Source organism: Sus scrofa, chromosome 10 (assembly GCF_000003025.6).
Source record: "Sus scrofa isolate TJ Tabasco breed Duroc chromosome 10, Sscrofa11.1, whole genome shotgun sequence".
In the NCBI taxonomy this organism is placed as follows: domain Eukaryota; kingdom Metazoa; phylum Chordata; class Mammalia; order Artiodactyla; family Suidae; genus Sus; species Sus scrofa.
In genome coordinates, this window is record NC_010452.4 from 28412529 (window position 1) to 28426294 (window position 13766).

The 13766-nt window shown below is 40.7% G+C and overlaps 1 long non-coding RNA gene across 3 annotated transcripts in view; it reads right to left on the reverse strand.

Moving 5' to 3' along the window:
- The window catches only part of LOC106505126, a 56844-nt gene continuing 51423 nt past the window's right edge, over positions 8346 to 13766 (reverse strand). For 2 of the 3 annotated variants that reach the window (XR_002336304.1, XR_002336303.1), the window contains exon 7: positions 8346 to 12548. This is a non-coding gene — a long non-coding RNA (uncharacterized LOC106505126). The remainder of the gene's footprint in view (positions 12549 to 13766) is intronic. The other variant, XR_001299235.2, reaches the window with a different exon arrangement.

Below are 13766 nucleotides of genomic sequence, written 5' to 3' on the forward strand. Positions count from 1 at the left end.
TGGTCACATAAACTCAACATGGCTAAATATACCTGCTATGTTATTTCAATCTTTATTTATATATAATGACTTCGTGTTCATTAACGTGGATGTGCTGCTTTGTCAAATGCTCTGATTTCTAAGAGAAAGACAAATACCCTATTTATATATTATTTATATATATTTTATATTTTATATATTTTATATATTTTTATTTATATATATTTATTTATATTTTTATTTATTTATATTTTTATATATTATATATATTTATATTTTATATATTATATATTTTTATATTTATATATTTATATATTATATTATTTATATATTTATATATTATATATAATATTTATATATTACTTACGTGTGAAATCTAACGCAAATGAACTTATCTACGAAACAGAAACAGACTCACAGACAGACCTAGAGAGCAGACTTGTGGTTGCCAAGGCGGGAGGTGCAGGGGGATGAAGCAGGACGTTGGGGTTAACAAACGAAAACTATTACATAGAGAATGGATGACAACAAGGTCCTACTGTTATAGCCCCAGGAATTATATTCAATACCCTATGATAAACCATAATGGCAAAGAATATTTTAAAAAGACTGTATATATATATATGTGTATGAATGTATATATACATATAATTTGAATCAATTGCTGTACAGCAGAAATTAACACAACACTGTACATCAACTGTACTTCAATTTAAAAAAAAAATTTGAAGTGCTCTGATTTCTGACAACAGCAGAAAAGAGAATGCGTGACATGGCTGAAATGCACTAAAGCTGTTCCCACCAGGCAGGTTGTGTAGGAAGCACGTGGGCATACTTGCTGGCCTCCTGTGTGTTCACGGTCAAAGGAGAGGAGAGTAGAAAGATGAAGCTGACCCCTAAAGGAGGAAAGAGAAAACAAGATAAAGCTGGACCAGAAGAAGCAGGCTAGTAGAGAAAGGACATTTGATCAGACACCTCACCAGGTATAACCCAGATGCCCTGACAGCTGATGAGATGTAAAATTAGTCTTGTTTGTCTTCTTTGATCTCACCAGGACTCATTCTTATCAGCTGAGATAGAGGACAAATATTAAGCAGTACTAAGGCAGGAGTAATTCTAGGATAGATCTGCAATGACAGCAGGATTTGTTTTACCATTTTTCCCCTACCTGTGTGTGATATATTTATTTATATTTGGAATGGAAAGTAGTAATTTATTATAATCTTCATTCCACAACTGAAATTATCCTTTTCCTTCCTGAATCAGCATCTCCCCCTTAATTATCTCTCCCAGTTGGGGCACCCTTGGCTATAAGACCTCTAACCCATAACTCTTGAAAATCTAGAAGAACTAGGACTCTGCTCACTCCCCAGCAATGCCCCCTTCACGTTTCTTCTTGAAAAAACAAAACCTAAGGTTGTCTTAGGAAGCGATTACTGGTTTCTTTAATGTCAGCTTTATTAAGATATATTTTATCTAGGGAGTTCCCCTGGTGGCTCAGTAGTTAAAAAACCCGACTAGGATCCATGAGGATGCAGGTTTGATCCCTGGCCTCGCTCAGTGTGTTAAGGATCCAGCATTGCCATGAGCTGACAAGCCTCAGAATCTGAATTGCTGTGGCTGTGGTGTAGGCTGGCAGCTGCAGCTCAGATTCAGTGCCTAGCCTGGGAACTTCCATATGCCATGGGTGGGGCACACACACACACACACACACACACACACACACATACACACATATACATATATTTATATCTATTATGTATACTATATATATAATATAAAATTCACATTTTTTTTTTTTTTTTTAGGACTGCACCCAAGACATACGGAAGTTCCCAGGCTAGGGGTTGAATAGGAGCTGCAGCTGTGGGCCACAGCAACTCTAGATCTGAGCTGCATCTGCAACCTATACCACAGCTCACAGCAATGCTGGATCCTTAACCCACTGAGCGAGGTCAGCATTAAACCTGAATCCTCTTGGATACTAGTCGGGTTAGTTAACACTGAGCCACAGTGGGAACTCCCAAATTCACCATTTTAAGTGTCCCTTTCAGGGGTATTTAAAATACTCACAGAATTGTGCAGCCATCACCAAAATCTCATTGTAGGACTTCTTTATCACCCCAGAAGGAACCTGTACCCTTCAGTTGTCACTCACCCTCCATCTGCAACAACCGATAATCTACATTTTGTCTATGGATTTGCATATTCTGGGTATTTCAGATAAATATAAACATAGAATATGTGGCCTTTTTGTTTGGCTTCTCTCACTGAGCATAATGGTGTTAAGGTTCAATCCTTTCATAGCAGGTATACATGTTTCATTTCTTTTTATGACTGAAGAATATTCTGTTTGATGGCTGTACCACATTTTGTTTATCCATTCATTAATTGAGGGACGCTTGAATTATTTCTGCTTTTTGGCAATTAAGAACAATGCTGCTAGGAATACTGGTTTATAAGTTTTTGTGTGGATATACATTTCAGTTCTCTTGGGAATATACCAAGGTGTAAAATTGCTGGGTTATAAGGTAGCTCTACATTTAACGATTTGAGAAATTTCCAAACTGTTTTCCACAGTGGCTGTACCATTATACAACCCCATTAGCAATAAGTGGAGGTTCAAACTTCTCCACATCATTGTCAACATTTGTTATTACCTGTCTCTTTTATTTTAGCCATTCTCATAAATGTGAAGTTACATCTTGTTATGGTTTTGATTTGCACTTCCCCAATGACGAAAGATAGTAAAAAGCTTTCCCTGTGCTTATTGTCCATCTGAATATACTTTCGAGAAACGTCTGTTCAAAAATTTTAGTTATTTTTTAATTGAGTTATTTGCCCTTTTATTGTTGAATTGTACAAGTTTATATATTATACATTTGCATGCCTTATCAGATATATGGTTTGCACATAGATATAAGTACTTACTCCCATCCTATAGATTGTCTTTTTACTTTCTTGATGCTATTATTTTCACCTTTGGATTTTAAATTTGAATTTACAAGTTTCAAATCTTGTTTAGGTACAGTTTATCAAATTTTTCTTTCATCACTTGTGCCTCCAGAGTAATATCTAAGAAACCATTGCCAAATGTAAAGTCATGAAGATTTGTCCCTATTTTTGCTAACAGTTCTTTAATTTTAGCTTCTATATTTAGATTTTCAATCCATTTGAGTTAATTTTTTAATGGTGTGAGGTAGGAATCCATTTCCTTTTTGTGCAAGTGGATATCCAATTTTCCCAGCACCATGTATTGAAAAGACTATTCTTTCCCATTGAATTGTCTCAATGCTCTGTAGATGATAAATTGACCCTAAATATAATTTATTTTTGGATTCTCAATTGTATCCCATTGAATGATACATCTACTTCTACACTGGTACAACACCATCTTAGTTACTGTAGCTTTGAAATAAGTTTTGATATTAGGAGTTTTGAGTCCTTCAAGTTTGTCCTTTTTCAACATTGCTTGAGCTATTTAAAAAGCTTAGCTTGGGAGGTCCCATTGTGGCTCAGCGGTAACAAACCCAACTAATATCTATGACTATTAGGAGTTCGATCCATAGCCCACTCAGTGGGTTAAGGATCAAGGGTTGCCATGAGCTATGGCGTAGGTTGCAGATGTGGCTCAGATCTGGTATGGCTGTGGCTGTGGTGTAGGCTGGCAGCTGTAGCTCCAATTCAACCCCGAGCCTGGGAACTGCCATATACCTAAGGTATGGCCCTTAAAAAAAAAAAAAAACAGAAAAAAGCTTAGCTTGCCTTTATGCCCAGACCCTGGGAGGTAACGTCTAAATTCTTGGAATTTCCTGAATGAAAAAAGTATCTACCTTATTCATGTTGGGCCCTTTGAACCACACGTGATTGTTTATGTTAATAAGGTGAGGCATGGTTGTCCTTCAGATTGTTAATGCTAAGAAGACTCTCGAGATGGGGGTTTGTCATTCCAAAGAGACCAATCATGTGATTAAACTACTGGGGCTTTGAGCCACATGATATCAGGCCAGCTTTGGGGAAGAGCAGGAGACCTGAAGATTGAATTTCACCACATAGCCAAGGATTCAATCAATCACACCTTTGTGATGAAGCCTCAATAAAAACTCTGAACACTGACACTTGGTGAGCTTCCCTGATTGATGCTACTGGTTGAGCATGTGTGCATTTGGATGTTAGGAGGGTGGCACATCTCTGAGGACATTGGACATTTGCCATTTTGAATCCTCCCTGGTGCATCTCTCCCTTTGGCTTGTTCTAATTTGCAACTGTAGTCCTAAGGATAGCACTTTCTGGAGTTCTGTGAATTGTTTTAAAGAAGTATCAGACCCGAGGATGGTCATAAGAACCCTGAATTTGCAGCCAGCTGGCCAGAAGTGAGGATAGTCTTGAGAATCCCTGGTCTTGTGACTGATATCTGAAGTGAGAACAGTGTTTGGAGGTCTGTGCCTGGAATGTCCAGTCTGGCTAACTCCAGGTAATTTCCATATAAATTTTAGGATCGGCTTGTCAATTTCTGCCCCCCCTTCAACGGCAGCTGAAATTTTGTCAGGACTGCCCTGAATACAGACAATGTAGGGATTGTTGCCTTCTTAATAATAATAAGTCTTCTGAGCCATGAACAGAGAATGCCCTTACATTTATTTAGGGTTCAATCTTTCAATAATATTTTATAATTTTCAGTGTACAAATCTTTCAACTCCTCGGTTAAATTTATTCGTAGATATTTTATTATTTTTGATGTTGCTGTAAATAAAATTATTTTCTTTTCTTTTTCTTTTTTGCCTTTTCTAGGGCCACTCCCTCAGCATACGGAGTTCTCAGGCTAGGGGTCGAATCGGAGCTGTAGCCGCTGGCCTACACCAGAGCCACAGCAACGTGGAATCCGAGCTGCGTCTGCGATCTACACCACAGCTCACAGCAATGCTGGATCATTAACCCACTGAGCAAGGCCAGGGATCGAACCTGCAACCTCATGGTTCCTAGTCGGATTCGTTACCCACTGCACCACGACAGGAACTCCAAATTATTTTATTTTTGATTTTTCATTGTATACTGATCCTATATTATGCAACCTTGCTTAACTCACTAATTAGTTCTAATACTTTTTTTAATAGATTCCTTAGGATTTTTCTATATACAAGATAATATTCAGGATAGAGATAGCTTTTACTTCTTCCATTCCAACCTGGATGTTTTTTTGTTTTATTTTGTTTTGTTGTCTTTTCAGGGCTGCACCCAAAGCATATGGAATTTCCCAGGTTAAGGGTTGAATTAGAGCTGCAGCTGCCAGCCTACACCACAGCCACTGAAACTCAGATCCAAGCCATGTCTGCAATCTACATCACAGCTCATGGCAACACCACATCCTTAACCCACTGGGCGAGGCCAAGGATCGAACCCATGTCCTCATGGATGCTAGTCAGTTTTGTTACTGCTGATCCACAGTGAGAACTCCTCAATGTCTTTTAATTTCAGTTTCTTTTTGTCATATACAAACTCTGGATAGGACTTCCAGTACAATATTGAATTGAGGTGGCAAGACATCTTTATCTTGTTTCTGATCTTAGGAGAACGCATTCACTGTGGGGTTTTCACAGATGGCCTTTATCAGCTTGAGAAAGTTTACTTCTAGTCTTAGTTTGTTGAGTCTTTTTATTAAAAACAGTAACTATGGTTTTCTGAAGAGCCAAGAGGAGGAGATGAATGAAACACCCTATAAAATAGCAAATGTGATATGCTCTGCCATTTAACTAGTTTCTTATTCTCCATTCAAGTGGTGGCTCTTGAAGAGGGAACCCCAGAAGCGTAGACAGGAGCCAGGGTGGCTGACCTCAACTTTGTACAATGAACATGAGGAGATGCCCTGCCCCCATTGACCTGCATTCAAATCATCTAATCAAGAAAACATCCAGTGAAAGTGCACCTGACTTCTGACTTGATGAGCAGCAAAGGAGCCCTGGGGTACTTTTCCAGTCCAGACAAAGCTCCTGCTCTTACTAGGACATTTTTCAACTTTTCTTCCCCTAAATAAGAGCTACTCAAGTGAAGGAAGGAGAGAGGACTGAGAACTGGGGGTTCCTTTATTCTCAGTGGTGGCTTTAGTCCATCCTTCACGCCATGCATGAACCCTTTTTGGTCCCTTGCTCCCAACTATACAAGGAGAGAATTTTAAAAAGAGATTCAGAGAGAGGAGCTATACCAGAGACAGCACTGACTAGAATATTTTCGCTAAAAAGACAACTCTCTATCTTGCTGTGATTGTTTGCATCATCCTAAGTGAGCAATGAAAATTCCTTTTCAGGAGTTCGTTTTGGGTTCAGCAGTAAAGAACCCGACTGGTATCCATGAGGACTCAGGTTTGATCCCTGGCCTCGCTTAGTGGGTCGAGGATCCTGCATTGCTGTGACCTGTGGTGAAGGTCGCAGACAAGGCTCAGATCTGGTGTGGCTGTGGCTGTGGGGTAGGCTGGCAGCTGCAGCTCCAATTCAACCCTAGCTTGGGAACATCCATGTGCCATGAGGGCTGTTCTAAAAAGACCAAAAAAAAAAAAAAATGCTTTTCTTAATCGGGGAGACAGAGATGACTGCCTCAGTTCTGATATCTTTTTTTTTTTTTTTTTTTTTTTTTGGCTTTTCTAGGGCCACTCCTACGGCATATGGAGGTTCTCAGTCTAGGGGTCGAATCGGAGCTGTAGCTGCCGGCCTACGCCAGAGCCACAGCAACACCAGAACCAAGCTGCATCTGTGACCTACACCACTGCTCATGGCAACGCCAGATCCTTAACCCACTGAGCAAGGCCAGGGATCGAACCTGCAAACTCATGGTTCCTAGTTGGATTCATTAACCACTGCACCACGACAGGTACTCCAGTTCTGATATCCTTTTACACTGTGACTGTCACTGCTGTGTCCTTCTGAGCAGAGTGTAACATGGATTTGAGGCTTCAGAAACCACCGATGTTGAGTCTCTTATACACATATCTAGAGCTATGCCTGAAACAACAGGTAAAAAAGGAAAGCCAGGCTCTTATTCCCCCTACCACCCAATCCCTTCACTTTGCCCTGGCTATCAGAGAGACCACTGGAAAGTTCAGGTTGCCAGGAAACCAAGCCACCCTTCCCCAATGATGCAAGACTGGCCAGAGCTCCTGGAGGCACATCATCGCCAGGGCATCATGTAAGCCCTCCAACAGAGCTTCCCAGCTGGTGTGTGATAAGGAAGGAGCTCAGAGAATTAAAAATACCAGCTCACTGCTGCGGGGACCCACACGTGGAAATTTTGATAAAAAAATTTATCAAAATTGGGGTCTAAATCCTAACTGTGCACATGTCATTGAGAAGGTCCTGCATGATGTGCACATGGCTTCTCTCTCTCTCTCTCTTTTTTTTTTTTTAGTTTTTAGTTTTATACAATGTTTAAAGGTTACTTTTCATTTACAGTGATAACAAAATAGTGGCTCTATTCTGCACATTGTACACTACATCCTTGAGCTTGTCTTACACCCAGTAGTTTGTACCTCCCACCCCCTCACCCCTACATTACCCCTCCCTGCCCCTCTCCACTGGTAACCACTAGTTATATCCGAGTCTGCTTCTTTTTTGTTGTATTAGCTAGCTTGTATTTTTTTAGCTTCTACAGGTAAGTGATGGGGGATACCCTCAAGCAAAATGCCCTCCAAGTCCATTCAGGTTGTTACAAGGGGCAAAAATTTCATTCTTTTGTTACCACCGAGTAGTATTCCTTTTGTGTGTGTGTGTGTGTGTGTGTGTGTGTGTGTGTGTACATATCTTCTTTTTTATTTTTTTATTTTTAAATGATTTTTATTTTTTATTTTTACTTATTGTTTATTTTTTATTTTTATTTTTTCCATTATAGCCAGTTTACAGTGTTCTGTCAATTTGCTACAGTACAGCAAAGAGACCCAGTCGCACATACATATATACATTCTTTTTCTCACATTATCCTCCATCATAAGTGACCAAATACAGTTCCCAGTGCTATACAGCAGGATCTCATCGCTTATTCATTCCAAAGGCAATAGTTTGCATCTATTAACTCCAGATTCCCAGTCCACCCCACTCCCTCCTCTCTCCCTTGGCAACCACGAGTCTGTTCTCCAAGTCCTTGAGTTTCTTTTCTGTGGAAAGGGGCATTTGTACAGTACATTAGATTCCAGATAGAATTGATATCATATGTTATTTGTCCTTCTTTTTCTGACTTACTTCACTTAGTATGAGAGTCTCTAGTTCTATCCATGTTGCTGCAAATGGCATTATTTTGTTCTTTTTATGGCTGAGTAGTATTCCACTGTGTATATATACCACATCTTTTTAATCCATCCATCTGTCAATGGACATTTAGGTTGTTTCCATGTCTTGGCTATTGTGAATAGTATATGCATCTTCTTTATCCATGCATCTGTTGATGGTCACCTAGGTGGTTTAGACAATGTTTTATTTAAACTTAATATTTCCTCAACTGTTAAAAAAAGGATAGTAATAGCACATGATTTATGAAATGATGTGTATCCTGAACATACAATAAAAGGTATGTTTGTATTTGTGCATGTGAATAACATTTTTGTATATATTTTATCAGATTCCAATGAGTAGCATTTTGAGCAATAAGGACAGAAACACTCCAGGGTAGAGTAGAGTTTATTTCTTCAATGTCAGGTTTTCTCATCTAAATAGGAATTAAATGTGAATCAAGGAAAAGATTAACTTCAGGCTGGATAAAAATGACACTGTCTTAAGAAGGGCTGTGGGGGGAGGGGGAGGAAGGAAAGCCCAAGGGAACAAGATGTGCCTTTTCATCTTCAGCAACAAGAGCAGTCAGCGGGCTCCCTGGTGGGGTTGGCTGAGGACTCTCCTGGGGGCGTCCATTCTGTATCATTTAGGATGAACACCTTGGGTTGTAGAGAGACCAAGGCAGGGCTAAGTCTCACTGAGCCCTCAGAACTTTGGGTCTGTTCCTGCTGACATGGTATATTCACGTGCTCCCTTGATATGTAACTTCTTGAGTTTCTTCCAACATTTGTGCCAGAGTCTGAACCAGCTTCAGTGGCAAAACTAAAAAGATAGAGGCTAGGGGCCCTGTGGGAACTGTCCCCAGGCTGAGGCTGAGCTAAAAACTCCCAACTTTCAGCTAGAAGGAGCTCTTGGTTTACAATTACACCAGGATGGATTACCTGAAAACTCAACCTTCAGGCAAACTGTGATTAACTTGACCAAAGACATCTGGGAGAGCCATCGATGGCCTGAAATTATGACCTTCGTATTCTGGCCTGAAACTAGACACCACTGGAATTGCCTTCCTGCAAGACTGCAGCACAGGGGCCTTTGTTTGGTATTCCAACAGCTTTTTTTTTTTTTCTTGGAGCAGTTCAGTGGCTTGTTAGAAAGCAAACTCCAACTTGCTAGAATCATGGGAGAAAAAGAATGAATGCCCCAATGATTAGCAACTGCTAAATAAGTAGATTTTATCAGAGCAGTGGACTCAATAGAAAATTCAGTGCTTGAAAGAAAAAAAATCATATGCTCACAATTAAGCTGGGCTTTCCTGCTGGATACTGTGAAATCACAACAGGCTGTCAGGATTCATTTTCAGTTGCTGTTATCAGCCCATGAAGAAAGGTTGACGTGAAATGTGAAACAGACTTACAGGTGCTAAGGCAAGTCATTTATCAGTGTGAAGCAGGTTCCCTTTTGTTCTCTGAAAAGCCTTGGGAACCTTGGTGACCTCTTTTGCGCTTGTGAGTTGACATCCAGCAGCAGTCACAGAAGCAGGACTTGGAAAGAAACTACGGAAATTTTTAAAAAATCAGTGAGAGTGTCCTTTGAAGCTCAGCAGTAATGAAGCCAACTAGGATCCATGAGGATATGGGTTCGATCCCTGGCCTCGCTCAGTGGGTTAAGGATCCAGTGTTGCTGTGAATTGCCGTGTAGGTCACAGACACAGTTTGGATCTGGCATTGCTTGACTGTGGTTGTAGGCAAGCAGCTACAGTTCTGATTCCACCCCTAGTCTGGGAACTTCCATATACCACATGTGCGGCCCTAAAAAGTCAAAAAAAAAGAAAAGAAAATCAATGAGCCCTCCCCCTCAAAGGTGCCTTTCAAGAAATTCTTTGGGCTGAAAATTAAAATTTTAGAGACCTGTCAACTATTTGCTTCTGTCCTTTCTTCCCTCTCCCAGCCATTACATTGCCCTCTAATTCTTGATATTTTGGTCTTCAGGGGATTTGAAATGATTTTTGCCTCTTCAGGGTACAACCCCTCCCCCATGCCCCACCAGTAAGAGCAAGAGGACGGCAGACCTTATGTTCACAGGCTAAGAGGACAGTGGCCACATTCACAGAAGAAAAAATCGATAAATAGGCCCTTCCTATTTGGGCCACCTGAAGCACCCACAAAATGGGTGAAGTGGGAATACCTAGATGTATAAAATTAAGTCAACATTCAAAAAAAGAGCCAGTGAAACAGGTGAAAAGATCAAGCCATTTGTATCCATGAATCTCTCCCCCTCCTCCAATTGCTCCAATTTTTATCTTTGGAAAAATATAAACATAAATGAGGGTGTTCTACTGATCGTTATAAGAATAATGAAGAGTATTGAATAGCTTTGGGGACACTGAACATTTTGCTAGAGTTGAAATCCCTCCGATAAATTGGAAATCTTTTGGTTTACTGAGAAAGAACACATGGACGTGCTTGATAACAAACAGCCCCACTTCCTGGAGGAGGCGCTCATGTAGGAAGGGCTATGGGAAGAGGCTGTGCAGAGATGAGCTACCAGTAGGTCAAAGCTCTATTGAAATATGCTCATCAGTGGATTTTTTTCCCCTCAATTTCCCTCGATCTTCCCACAATTTATTTCTTAATATATCTTTCTTGGTATTTAAACTTCCTTCTCCAAAGATTCCTAAACACGAGACTCAATTTTGTAATAAAGATTTGTTATTCCATGGGATTATGAACATCTTTATGTAAATAATCTAAGTGAGAACCTTTGGGTTGAACCCCTAGAGGTTTCAGTAATTTACAAGGAAAGACCCTAAAGGAGAAGCACTGTTGAAATACAGGCATACCTCATTTTATTACACTTTGACAATATTGAATTTTATAAATTGAAGGTTTATGGCAACGCTGTGGCATCCAGCGAGTTTATTAGTGCCATTTTTTCCTACAGCAGTGGCTCGCTAGGTGTCTCTGTGTTACATTTCGGTAATTCTCAAACTTTTTCATTATTATTATATTTGCTAAGGTGATCTGTGATCAGCGATCATTGATATTACTACTGTAACTTGCTGAAGGCTCAGATGATGGTTAACATTTTGTAGCAATAAAGTATCTTTAACTTACGGTATGCACTTGATAGCAATAGACAAACACCTGCAGCACTTACAGAAACAGTTGGCAAGACATAGAGGCTTGAAAGTATCTAGGACCCAGGTACTTCTTAAGGGGGTGTAAGAATGTGGAAATAATGCAGGATGGTGCATAAGGAGCACCAACAATGAATGGATCCAAGAGAGGACTCTGGGAAGAACAGGACAATGAGAAGAAAGGGAAGGTCTTAAAGGGACTTCTCTGATGCTCAGGCCAGGGCTGGGGAAGGAGGGGTTCCTGGGCTGCAATAGGCTCACACACATGCCTGGTTTATTGCACCTCCAGTTCTACACAGCAGCAATTGCCTGGGACTCTGGTTTGCTGCATCGGTACCAATTACTCCCTATTGTTTATCCCTGGACAGAAGCAGACATTTACATTACTGAACCGGCCCTATAAAAAGCTTCAAAAATGTTTTCCTTGTATCCTCTGGGTTAAGTTCACCTTGTTGGAGTCTTGCAGCAAGAAGAGAACAAGATGGTTAAAGGGGATGAGAGCTGATTTCCCACCCTCCGCCTCCATCCCTCTCTCTAGAAATTCTCCTGTTCAGGAAAGTACCTGGACCCATATGAAGGGTTAAATAATAGTTTGACTAGATAGGCAGAAACCTACCCCCGTGGCCATCCAAAAGTCACCACCAGAGGAGCAAGTGGGTTCCACACAGCATGGAAAGGAGAGCGATCATTGGTTGGCTGGCCCCAAGGTCAACGTTGAGACCCCTCTGTGGGCCAGAAAAGACCCTATAAGGGGAACTTTAAACTTCATTTTACATTTAGCATAATTTTGATCATGTTTGTATGAAGGTTACAGAATACACAAGACGCTGGTTCCTGTCTGCCAGAAGTTTACCACTGAGTTCCAGAAACAGAGAAATACAAACTCAGTGGATGGCAACTCCACCCTTCCCATTGCTCAGCCCACTAGTCCTTGGATGACTTCATCTTTGTCTCCTCTCTTCCCCTCACACCCACCTCCCACCATCAGCAAGCTCCGTCAGTGCCATGTGCCAGAGTGGACTCAGGCTGACCACTCCCACCCCTTTCTCTGCTGCCACCCCAGCTAAGCACTTTACACCAGAAGCACCTCACACCAGAAGCACCTCGATTGCTTCTTACCTGGTCTTCTTGATTCTTCTCTTATCCATGGCAAGCTAGTCTCAACATGGCAGCCAGGGCGGTCTCTGGAAAGCACATCAAATCAGCCCTCCTTTTAAAGCCCCACAATGGCTCCCATTTCAAAGGAAAAGTCAAAATCTCCCTGGAGGCCTAGAAGCCCCTACGTAATCTGTACCCCCTTGCTCTCCTGATTTCATCCTCCACCCCAGACCCATTGCCCACTCTCTAGAGCTCCGCTGTTGTCCTGGACCTGTCCCCTCTCTCTTTCTCCCCACCTCCTTAGGACTCTGGCACCCTTTATTCTGTCTGCCTGGGCCATGCCCTTCTCTGAACCAACCCACTTTCCTTTTGCAAGTCTTTCTCTAAAAATCCCTTTCTCAGTGAGACGGACCCAGATCTCCGTCCCCCCAGCCGTCATCTAAAGTTAGCATCTGCCTTCTCCGGATCTCCTCTGTCTCTCTCTGTTTTTTCCATAGGACCTAACATACTGTATATGTTACTTATTTATGATGTTTATTCTTCATGCACTGGAATTGAAGCTCCACATGGACATTTTTGTTTGTTTTTTTCCCTGGTGTAATCCAGAGAGGTTAGAATGAATGAATAGATGAATGAATGAATGAATGAATGACTAAAAATGGTCATTAACAAAACCGTATTTGTTAAATGTTGAAGTATAGATTAAGGTTATAAAATTAACAAAATGGGGAATTCCCATTGTATCTCAGCGGGGGGTTATGAACCTGACTAGTATCCACGAGGATGCTGGTTCAATCCCTGGCCTTGCTTAGTGGGTTAAGGATCAGGTGTTTTCCTGAGCTGTAGTGTAGGTCACAAACACAGCTGGGAACTTCCATATGCTGCAGGTGTGGCCCTAAAAAGACAAAAAATAAAAAATCAAAAATACATAAAATAAAATTAACAAAAGGGCACTCTCATGTTTCCCTAAATAAGTATACATCACCAAGTTGCAAGAGGACTTAATTCGGGGAGAATTTTGTCCCTTCATCTTGAATTCAGACAGTTCAAGAACAAATGTGAGCTCTTTAAAGATAGAGCACTTCAAAAATAAAGACAATACCCAACTTCTGACCCACTCTTGAACTTTGGCATTTGTTTATCCAAGCAATCACATGGATCTTTAGAATTAAGAATTTTGAGTTGCACGTCAGGAATTCATAACGGCTATTCCATACTGTGGTGATTATTTAAGGACAAGAAAATGAAAATGCAAAAAAAGAAAATCAGATAGGTATTAAGTACTATTTAACAGTGGATTCACA